Below are 12480 nucleotides of genomic sequence, written 5' to 3'. Positions count from 1 at the left end.
CCGGCAGCCCAGAGTTGTTTCTGACGAAGGGGGTGGGGGATCACGTGGGGCGGTGATGGGACCATGGGAGAGGAGCTTGGGGGCATTGGTTTTTGGGGAAGAGGAAGAGGCATGGGCAGCTGATGGAGAAACATTCTCACTGGGGAAGAAGAACGTGAGTTCTGGGCAAAAACAGAGTATAGGGCGGTTGAGTCTACTTTGGGAAAGGTAAAAAGTCTGGTTATTTTTGGACCGTCTGATCGTTTGATCGGACGGTTAATAAAAAATAAAAGGTTTTAAAAATATGTTTAATAATATATATATATTAATAAAAAGATGAATTTAGGGCCGTTGGATTAAAATAGAGGGTTGAGATTAAAAGTTAAGAAGCACAATCCATGTGCTCGCCAACGTGGCACACACGTGACCTCTTCTTTATTAACTAACTATAATTTATTAAATTAAAAACAATTATTTTGCAAAACTAGCTTATTTGATAAAATTAGTCACTCTTAAATTTAAATAAATATAAATTAATAACTCATTAATTAATTAAGCTTTCTAATTTTAAACAATTTACGAAAAATATCTATTGCGACAAAAAAAATTATATTTGAACAAAAAAAATAGACTCAATTCTTAAGAACAACACTTATTTAAAACTGAGGAAGTAAGTATAATATATTTAATTTTTATAAGAAATAACATTTATGAAATAAATTTATCAATTAAAAAGAATAAATAAAAATCTTTTTGTATCTCTATAAAACTTTCATAACATATATATTTTATTATTATTAATATTAATATTTTAGTTACATGTTGAGAGCCAAAATTGGGTGTCAACACATACAATATTGATAAATGGCTATCTCTTTGGACAAAACTTTTTCTGATTTGTTAAAACTTGAGCCTTTGGATGGAAACAATTTTAAACGATGGTCACAAATTTTTTGAATTTTCTTTGAACAATTAGAAGTTGATTATGTTTTATTTAAGGAACCTTCTATGAATGGTTCTAACACTACTACTGAATCTAACAATGTTATGACTGTTGATGATATTGCTAAAAAGAAGTTTGAAAAAGATAACAGAATTGTGAGAGGACATTTGTTAAACCATATGACTAACCCTTTGTTTGATTTATTTGTCACTTATAAATCTGCTAAAGAAATATGGGATAGTTTAGAAAAGAAATATGGTGCTGATGATGCAGGAAAGAAAAAATACGTTGTCGGACAATGGATTAAATTCTAAATGGTTGATAATAAGCCAATAATGGAACAAGTTCATGAATATGAGAACTTGACTGTTGATGTTCTCAACGAGGACATGAAGATGTGTGAGATATTTCAGGCTAATGTTCTGCTTGAAAAATTCCCACCATCTTGGAGTGATTATAGAAATCAATTAAAACATAAGAAAAAGAATTTAACTCTCCAAGAACTTATTAGTCATATGAGGACTAAAGAGGTGAACCGTCTCAAAGATAAGATGGAAGAACTTTTTCTTAATTGTTCTAAAGCTAATCTTGTTGAATCTTCTGGTACTGTTGTGAAAGATAGGTTCATAGGCAAACAGAAGAAAGTCTAGAAAAAGGAACATATGAAGAAGAAAAATCAATTCAACAAGCCGGAGAGTCAAATTCAAAAATTTAAGGGTCCTTGTTTTGTTTGTGGAAAAGTTGTTCACAGGGCTACCAAGTGCTATCAAAGAAAAGGGCAGGACTCAAAGCAGGAAGGACAAAGTAATGTCCAAGCTCATCTTGCTGAGGGTAATGAAGTGATTGTTGCTGTAGTCGTTGAGGCAAATCTGCTGGCTAACAAAATTGACTAGGTGCTAGACACAGGCGCTTCAAGGTATTTCTGTGCCAATAGGGAATTATTTCATGACTTTGAGGAGTCCAGCGATGGCGAGTGTGTATATATGGATAACTCTACTACTGCTGTAGTAATGGGTAAAAGAAAAGTTTTACTTAAATTAACTTCTGGAAAGACATTATCCTTGAACAATGTTTTGTATATTCCCTTCCTCCGTAAAAACTTAGTTTCTGGAGCACTTCTCAACAAAGTAGGCCTTAAAATTATTTTTGAAGCTGATAAAATAATTATTTCTCGTGGAGGAGACTTTGTTGGTTAGTGGAGGCTTATTTGTACTGAACATTGTTCAAGAGATTATCAATAATGGAAGTATTTCAAATTCTGCTTATATTGTTGAGTCTATCAATTGGTGGCATGGTAGACTAGGTCATGTTAATATTGCTTCCATTAAAAGACTTAGAAAAATGGAATTAATTCCTATGATAAAAACTGATGGGTTTTCTAAATGTCCTCTGTGTGTAGAAGCAAAGCATGCCAAGAAACCTTTCAAATCTGTTATTAGTAGAAAGACCGAATTACTTGAACTAATACATTCGTATTTAGCAGATTTCAAGAACACAGTTAGCAAAGGTGGAAAAAAGTATTACATTATTTTTGTTGATGACTTTTCTAGATACACTAAGGTATATCTTCTTAAGTCTAAAGATGAGGCTGAAAACATGTTTTTGAAATTCAAAGCAGAAGTGGAAAATCAATTAGACAGGAAAATTAAGAGATTTAGATCTGATAGGGGCGGTGAATATAGTACTAAAACTCTAGAAGATTTTTGTGAGAAAATTGATATTATACATGAGGTTAGTAATGCCTATACTCCCCAACAAAATGGTGTAGCCAAACGAAAAAATAGAACCCTTAAAGAAATGATGAACTCTATGCTTTTAAGCTCTGGTCTATCTGACAATATGTGGGGAGAAGAAATCTTGTCTGCATGTTATATTATTAATAGAGTCTCTCATAAGAAGTTAGACAAGACCTCATATGAGTTGTGGAAAGGGTTTGTACCTAACTTGAAATTTCTAAAAGTGTGGGGGTGTTTGGCTAAGGTTGGTCTACCTGGTTTTAAACACGTAAATGTTGGTTCTAAGACTTTTGATACTGTCTTTATTGGTTATACTCAAAATAATTCTCATGTTGTGACTTTTTCTAATGTTATTTCTAATGAGCATGAAAATGAACTCAGAAGGAGTAAAAGGCGTAGAACTGAGACAAGTTTTGGTCCTGATTTGATCACTACTTTCTAAACTAAAAATTTTGATATTAATATTTTAAATGATGAATTAGTGTCTATCTATTTAATAGAAGAAGACCCTAAAACTTATGATGAAGCAATGAGATCAGTAGATGTTATATTTTGGAAAGAGGCTATTAAAAATGAATTAGACTCTATAGTTTCTAATCATACTTGGGACTTGTATGATTTGCCTAAAGGTTGTAAACCCATAAGTAGCAAGTGGATATTTAAGAAGAAATTGAGACATGATGGCACAATTGAAAATATAAGGCTAGACTTGTGATTAGGGGTTTTAACCAAAAGAAAGGTGTTGATTACTTTGATACTTATTCTCCTATGACTAAAATAGCGACCATTAGAACTCTTATTGCTTTAGCCGCCATTCATGATTTAGTGGTACATCAAATGGATGTCAAAACAACATTTCTAAATGGTGATTTAGAGGAAGAGATCTATATGACTCAACCAGAGGGTTTTGTGGTTCCAAGACAAGAGCATAAAGTATGCAAATTGAGAAAGTCCTTGTATGGACTAAAACAAGCACCTAAGCAATGGTATGAAAAATTTAATATTACATTAGTGGATAATGATTTTGTTGTAAATTCATCTGATACCTGTGTTTATTCTAAGATGATAGGTTCAGATTGTGTGATTATATGTTTATATGTAGATGACATGTTAATCTTTGGTCCTAATTTGAATGTTATTAATGAGACCAAGAACTTTTTGTCTTCTAAATTTAAAATGAAAGACCTTGGTGAAGCAGATGTGATTTTGGGAGTTAAAATCAAAAGAACTGCTAATGGTTTCTCTTTGTGTCAATCTCATTACATTGAAAAAATGTTGAAAAAGTTTGATTGTTTTGATGTAATTCCAGTGAAAACTCCTTATGATCCTAGCATACACTTGAGGAAGAATAAAGAATCTAGTGTTTCTCAAATTGAATATGCTAAAATAATTGGGAGTGTAATGTTTCTAATGAACTATACTCGGCCTGATATAGCTTATGCTGTTAGTAGATTGAGTAGAAATATACTCATAATCCTAGTAGTGAACACTGCAATGCTCTTCATCGCTTGCTAAGGTATTTGAGAGATACTATGAATTGGTGTTTGCATTTTAATAAATTTCCTGCTATTTTAGAAGGTTTTTGTGATGCAAACTGGGTAACTGACTATGATGAAGTTAGCTCCACCAGTGGCTATGTGTTTACTTTGGGTGCATGTGCTATTTTATGGAAGTCTTCCAAACAGACTTGTATAGCACGTTCTACCATGGAATCAAAATTCATTGCTCTCGAGTTGATAGGGCAAGAAGCTGAGTGGCTGAGAAATCTTTTGGCGGATGTGCCATTGTGGGGAAGACAAGCTTCACCAGTCTCGCTTCATTGTGACTCACAAGCAGCAATTGGAATTGCCAAAAATAGTGTGTACAATGGAAAAAAGAGACATATTCGCATCAGACATGGTGCGGTTAAACAATTGTTGAAACTGGGTGTTATTTCCTTGGGATATGTAAGGTCCGAAAGAAATTTGGCGGATCCTATGACCAAGGGCTTGACAAGGAAAATAATCCTTGAAACGTCGAGGGGGATGGGGCTAAAGCCCATTGATTGAGGTAATGTGGTGGACCTGTTAGGCCTCAATATACACCACCGTTTCTATCCCTATGGCGTGAGACATTGTTTTATAAGGTTGAGCTTATTTTGCTCTTAATGATTCTATAGCCTTAAGGTGGTCTATTTGAGATAGATGGAATCACCTACGTGCTTATGTCCATTTAGTTCAAGAGTACTTCACTTTTTGGATATGTGTTGTTGCCTCATTTCACTACGTGTCAATTCAAATCGAAAGATATTGACACTTAAGTACAAGTTCCTTTCTTTTGCCCATAAATTATTCTTATTCTTTGTCTTTGCATTAGTGGGGGATTGTGATATTAATTATCACCTATTCATTTATTGTAATGCAAAGAACACAAAGTAAAATATGTTACAAAGAGAATAAATTTTCTGTTCCAACACAAAACAAGAGTTTCTGTAGAATGTGATGTAATGGCCTTTAATGTCATTAACATTCAAAATGCGTTATCAAAATTAACTCTTGATTCTACAATAACTCCTATAGAAATTTCCTATATAAGTAGTGCATTTGTGAATGCTAAGAAACCCAACAAAAGGAAAACAAAACATTTCCCTCCTTTCTTCTTATCCTTAGAATATTTTTGGGTGATTGGTTTTGGGCAATCTCTAAACTTTCAACCACGAGTGCACGTGTTTGAGAGTAACTGTGGAACCTTGGGGAGCGACCGGCTACTACAATTTGCACTGGAGTCGGGCCGAAATCGCTTTCAAGGCAGTGACTTGCCACGACACAGTGTTTGTGATAAGCTATTTACTACTTTGTAATTCCAATCCAATATCAATATTGTTGTATTTTTCTCAACAAATGAGTATTGCTCGTACCTCATCGAACAATCAACAAGTTCAATTTGTGCTCCAATACCGCGATCGCAAGCAGTAATCAAATAAGATTTTGCATAATTTGCACAAGTAGCACAATCTGAATTTATTAAACTTGAAGTACATGTAGCATGGCCATAAGCTAAAGCATCATTAGGATAAGGAGATATTACATAATAATTATAACCTTGACTCATTGGTGTCTCATTCTGTAAAACTTCAAGAACATAAGCCAAACTTTTTGTAAATGAACCACTCATATCATACTTATTACCATTGCAAATATAGCTCAAATATATATATTATTTTTTTCTTTTAAATAATGTCCTTATTGTTACTTAATGGGTCAAAAATTTCCTTCTTCAAATATATATATTATTTTTCTTTTAAAATACATTCTTCTTCTAATAATGATTCTTTAATTAGAAAATATTAATCCTACTTCAATTTGGAAAATATTAAGAATTTTTAATTTTATTTTATTAAATTTCTTTTAATCGTTATCTAAATAATAAGGTTCTTTAGAAATAATATATTTATGGAAATATCCTCATAGTAATCATTATATGCCCTCATATTAACCTTGTTGTTAGTTTACCTTTTGATAAATAAAACTTTTTTTTGCACAAAATACGAAAAAAAGAAAGAAAGAAGAAGAAGTTGTGTTTAAACCAATTCCACATATTAAAAAACGCAAAAAGAAATTGAACATTGAAAACCAAGTGAGAGAAACTTGATTGATGCATCGATAGCCCAATTTGATGAAGGTGAATGTCTTTAAATGACAACTTCTTCTATCAAATAAGACTATTTCTATAAAAGAAAAAATGAAGAGAGTTATGTAGGATTGGGATTTGTTTTTGTATACTTATCTTTGGTATTATCAAATAAGACTTGGGGTTGTTTTGTTGGAACAAGTTATCGCAGAATTAATTATCCTGAGATTAGTTATCCTGAGATAACTTATCCCACCGTATATATGGATAACTTATCCCATCACTATGGTATAAATGGTGGGATAAATTATCCCAAACATGACAACCAAACAAGAAACCAAAATATTTTTCCAGAACTAATATTTTTATTCCATGACTATTTATTCTTATCCCTCACACCAAATGACCCTAATGTATGCTTCACGTCTTCCAATCTCTCTGGGATCTTTGGTATTATATTGGATATCAAGACGAAGGAACTGAAGTTGTTTTTGTTGGACAAAATAATAATCACACCTAGGATAATGTCCAAAACTAAATAGCAATAGGAAGAGAGTAACAACGACACCAAATATTAAAATGGGGTAAATATGATACCCAAATAAGTAATACAATAATATTAATGAAAACCTGGTAGTGTCAAAAGACTACTACTCTAACACTCTTTTATTTCTTACAACTCACAAGAATATTACTTCCACGCTATTTTCTCACAAACTAAGAAATAGCTTGTGGATTACTCTCTTTACTCTCTATTGTGTCTCTATTTTAGCAGTGGCGGATCTAGGATTTTAAGGTTGTGGGTGCTCTGAAAGTGGTGGAGTCAAAAATATAAAAAATACATGTTAACAATGAGATTTGAACTCTGGCTTAATAACACTAAAAGGGCCTTAACCACCCACCCAAGAGCCAATGGGCCAATCAAATCATTTATTCATTGGGTGCTCTATGTTAATTTTATACATATACCTCTTAATTTCTATATAGATATATATATATATTCCAAGACGAGGTTAATGGGTGCTCGAGCACCCGGTATGAGCCATGTGGGTCCTCCCCTGTATTTTGGTGTGTCTTCAAGTGTTCCAATTACTATTGTATTTATAGAGTTTTGAACCTCTTAATTACGTCATTTGTAACATCTCGCAAATTGAAATAGCTAGGTAGAAGCTAAGAACTGGAAATAGTCATTTTTGGAAAGAACGAAAAAATCTGGAAAATTGTTTAAGTTAGGAAAAGTGAGTTTTTGGTCAACTTCAAACAACCATAACTCCTAGATCAGGATGATTTAGGTGTATATTCAGATATGGTTGGAAAACTCTTGGAATGATCTTTCCAGCGCCACCAAGTTTGCGCGATTCCGAGTTAGTATGGGTAAGTTAGGCCCTTTGGAAGTAGGACTGTTGGATTAAGGAAATGTCCAATTCGGATTTTTAAAGGGTATTTTAGTCTTTTCATGGCCCTATTATTTTAATCCATTTTTAGGAGTTTAATATGGGTCAAATAAGATTTTAGTCAGTTTTAAAATTTGGAATTTCACGCTAGGGCTAAGGAGAAGAGAAAAGAAGAAGGAGAAAGGGCAAGATTCATCAAGATCGATCAAGATAGTTGGGATTTTCGCTAAGGGTTTATTCCTACCAGGTATGTGAGGCTTCCATAACATTGAGATCGCTCTCCCACGTGCCAAGCATATTTATTTCAGTTGTATTCTTCCTAAAGGAGTATGAATATTGATGATCTTGATACCTATGCTTGAATTCATATATTGTTCTTGAATTTGACTGAGTTGGGAAGTTTCTGAAATCGTTACGTCATATTATAGAGTCGTTTCGAGTTAGGTTCTTAGGTACATTTGTTGGGTAGCTGTATCTAAAAGTAATTTAAGAAAAAGAACTGAGTTTGGGTGAATTGGGACTGGAAAACGAAGAAAAAATTTCGTCGAATGAAATCGAGCAGTGGTGGCGCGTCGCGAAGCTGGTTCCCAGAATTGGGAATTTTCATTTCGCATCGCGTCACTTTCACCGAGCGTTCTGCCTCAAAAGTAATTTTCGAAACTAAATTTTAAAAGCTTCTCCGCATCGCGAACCCACCCTCAGATTTTGATTTTCGGTTTTTTCTCATGTTTAGCTATCGAAAATCATTCCTAAACAACATGAGATCCTTCCAAACACAAATCATAATCATTGAATCCATAATTCAATTCAAGGACCAGTTAAGAGTCAAGTCAAGAGAAGTTAAGATCAAAGTCAAGAGTCAAGTTAAGGGAAGTCCTTCAAAGTTTTCAAAAGTCTTTTATAAATGTCTTAACTTTGTTTTAAGACTTAAAGTTCAAGTTGAGTAAAGAGAAAAGTTTGAAGTCCATTTCTTCAAAAGTATATGGGGACTATGTATTCCCAAAGGGTTTAAAATGTTTTCACATTTAAACAAGAAAGGAAACCTCGATTTCCAAAGGGCCTTCGGGCTAGTTTTCAGAAAAGAGAAATCGCTTTCTAAATGAAGCAAGAGAGAAAAATTTGATTTCCAAGATAGCCTTTGAGCTAAGTTTTTTAGCACTAATCTCAAATCACAAAAGAAGTATTTTTTAAAACATAAAGAGCTAGTATCGTATTTTGGGAGTAGTATTGAGCACCGATATGGGGGAGCGTTTAGAGAACCCACAACCCCCATAAACCATGTAGTCATCATGGGTAGAAAATGGTCATACTTTCTAGATGAATATTTTTCGCATAGACTAGTGGATCCACTTAGTAATTCAGGTCTTATACATGTGGAAAGGTATAGGATGCACTGGCAGCGTGAGGAAGATCGCTGTATCATCACTATAGCTCTTAAGTGATGGTTGTCGGTTAGAGAAACTCCCACAGAAGTTATTTGTATTCTTATATACACAGTTATTTGTATTTTTACCTACATTTCAGAGTTTTAGTATATCTTTGCATATGCCCATAGTTGACATCATATTTTGAACAACTTTTCTTTATATTGCACTTGTTTTAAAACTGCTTTATATTGAAATGAGTTCAGTTATGTTGAGTTGAGTTGAGCCAGGTAAGTTCGTCAGTTTCCTTTCAGTTTCTTTACAGGCTTAAGTTGTGTTTAGCATTCCAACTCGCATACTCGTACATTTAATGTATTGATGTCAGTTGGCCTGCATCTTATTATGATGCAGACACAGGTAACTAGGATCGGCATCTGGCGCATCGTTGATCCAGTGAGCAGTTCAGAGTTTGTTGGTGAGCCTCTTTGCATTCCAGAGGACTCCTTTTAATTGCTTTCAGTTTTAGTATTAATTCATTAGGATGTCGTGGGACTGTCCCGACATCCATCTCAGTTGTTTAGAGGCTTCATAGATAGGCAGACAATCAGTTAGTTAATTCAGTTGTCTTTACTTTTCATTTCATATGTTAAAGACTTGAGTTTGCCTTAATGGCCAGTTGAATGTTCCTTTATAACATTCTAGTTACTTCATAAATGTGTATGTGATAAGTTAAGTCTTCCGCTGAGTTAGTAAGCCAGACCAAGGGTTCGCTTGAGGCTAGTAATGCTCTTCGAGTGCCAGCCACATCTAGGGTGTAGGCTCGGGGCGTGACATCATTAGTGACATAAATGTGGCAGCCAATTTTCACAAAGTTTGGCCACCAAACTCTACCAATCTTTGACTACCAACTTTCACAAATATGGCTGCCAACTTTCATATTTGTGTCTGCCAATTGTCACATTTGTGGTTAGTAATTTCAACATGTATGACTGCCAAATTAGTTGCCGTCAAGATTATGTTCCCACAAATCTCTCCCTTAATTTTGATTTTTCTTCTTTACTCCAAGGCTTGATCTCAATCTCTGAAAATCTTCAAACTTGAGAGACTTTGTAGAGATATCCGCAACTTGATCATGAGATTTCACATACTTGAGCTCTACCTCTTTCTTGCCAATGCATTCTCGAATAAAGTGATGCTTCGTGTCTATGTGCTTGCTCTGATCATGATACACTTAATTCTTTGCAAGTGCAGATTTGTTATCAACACAAATCATTGTGGCTTCAATTTGTGACAAATTGAGTTCCTTTAACAATATCCTCAACCAAATAACATGACACGTACATGATGTCATTGGCACGTATTCAAATTCACAAGTAGAGAGAGTAACTATTGATTGCTTCTTTGAACTCCAAGAAATAACACAATCACCCAAGAAACACATAAAATCAGATGTGCTTTTTCTATCATCAACATCTCCCGCATAATCACTATCACAATATCCCACTGGACTAAAATAATCAGAAGAAGAATAAAATAATCCAAGGTCGATTGTACCTTTTAGGTAATGTAAAATTCTTCTAGTGACCTTTAAGTGAGTAGAGGTAAGAGCTTCCATGAAGTGACTTACTACTCCAACCGCAAAGAGTATATATGGTCAAGTACATGTCAAGTACCTTAGACATCCTACGAGACTTTTGAACAGAGAGGAGTCTACCTTTTATCCATCATCAAACTTTGACAATTTTGTACCACTTTTCATTGGGGTGTTCACAGGGTTCGGAAGGTACTTGAAAAATTCAAGTACTTAAACTTCAAAAGTGCAAAAACACCAATTGACGTGAACCTTGATCTTACTAAGAATAAATGTGAAAGTCAGTGTAATGATCTGTTCTCGTCATTATAGGAAAGCCAATGGGAAAAGAGTTTGGGCCACAAAACTTTTGAGTAGTGACTTGAAAAATTGTAGCCTAGTCCAGATTTGGACGAAATCTGAGTAAGGTATGGTCTAGGTAAATCTAGTAATGAATGGGGGGATATAATTATGAATTTGATCACGTGAGTGGATAGCTAAGACGTTAAGGAGCTCGTACAGCTTTATGGAATCAAATTCGAACGAGTAGAACTCCCAAAATTGATCTTGGTGTGAAATAGTAGTTTCTAAACGTCAAGGGTGGAAGGTGTGTTGTGAAATGGGAGCTTGGAACTCAAATTATGAGCTTCTATCTCTGTGTAAGCCACCGAGGTGGGATTATTCCCGCCAAGGCGAGGCCACTGTGGCGGGTTGAGGTCCGCCGTAGCGGGCCAATCACGACTTAAGTCAGAAAAACAATCCCAATTTTGTTATTTTTCTGCAAACTTCATTCTTGAGAGTTAGGAGACGACCCATGGCAATTTCTTGAAAGTTTTCCACGACTTTTGGTGTTAAAGGTAAGGATTTTACTCCCCTAATCCATTGTTTGATCTGTAGAACTTAGATTCTTGGCTAATTATCATTGGGGAGGGTTTTGGCCTAAAGTTGATGGTGAAAAAAATCCCTAGATGTACATTAGGATCATGGGTTTGGTCTTGAGTTGTTGGGTTTGTTATAATCCGAGTAAATTAGACTTTAATTATTGATCCTTGCGTTAAATTACTCGTTTGTAGACCAAGAACAAGCGGAAAGAATTCAGAAGGGGAAGGCTCAAGTGTCTTAGGAGGATTCAAGCTTGGTTTCGAGGTAGGTGATGGTTTGATTTTCTATTTGTATGATATATGCTGATTGATTGCTACATTGTATGCATGCGTGTATGTGATAGGGAAATGTGAATCGAACTTAATGAAATAATGATGTGTGAACAATACATGCCATGAACCTATTACTTGATTGTATGATTTGTGTATTGTTCATTATGGATGTGATTGTGGTTGTGCTGATTGGATCGGGTGTCACGTTTCGACACATACATTGGATTGGGTGACACATTTGGACACATATATTAGATCAGGTGTCACGTTCTGACATATATATTAGACCGAGTGTCATGTTCTGACACATACTTTGGATCAGGTGTCACGTTCCGACACACTAATAGTTTTGGTATGGGTTTTATGAGAGAACTACTTGTGATTATTTTGTTTATATGTACTTGTCATTGATAATGGTAGACTGTATGTTGCTCGGAAATGATACTGAACTATATTCTGTATATGTGTGCTTACTGTATTTGTTGTATATTGTGCTTATGGGAGTAGCCGCGTGATCTTACCAGTACACTGTAGTTGTGTATTGATACGACACTTGCTCTCTCTTTGTTGAGTACAGGTCATCTTCAGGCGGCTACTGACATACCTTATTTAGAAGATCACTGACCGAGACCGAATTCAAGGGTGAGCCAGTTCCTCCAGGTTGCCATCAATTCTCTTTTGTTTAGTCCATTTTCTTCAGACTTAAACTATCTATTAGGCTGTTATGTTTT

Source organism: Solanum stenotomum, chromosome 2 (assembly GCF_019186545.1).
Source record: "Solanum stenotomum isolate F172 chromosome 2, ASM1918654v1, whole genome shotgun sequence".
Classification (NCBI taxonomy): domain Eukaryota; kingdom Viridiplantae; phylum Streptophyta; class Magnoliopsida; order Solanales; family Solanaceae; genus Solanum; species Solanum stenotomum.
Note: the sequence above shows the minus strand (reverse complement) of the source record.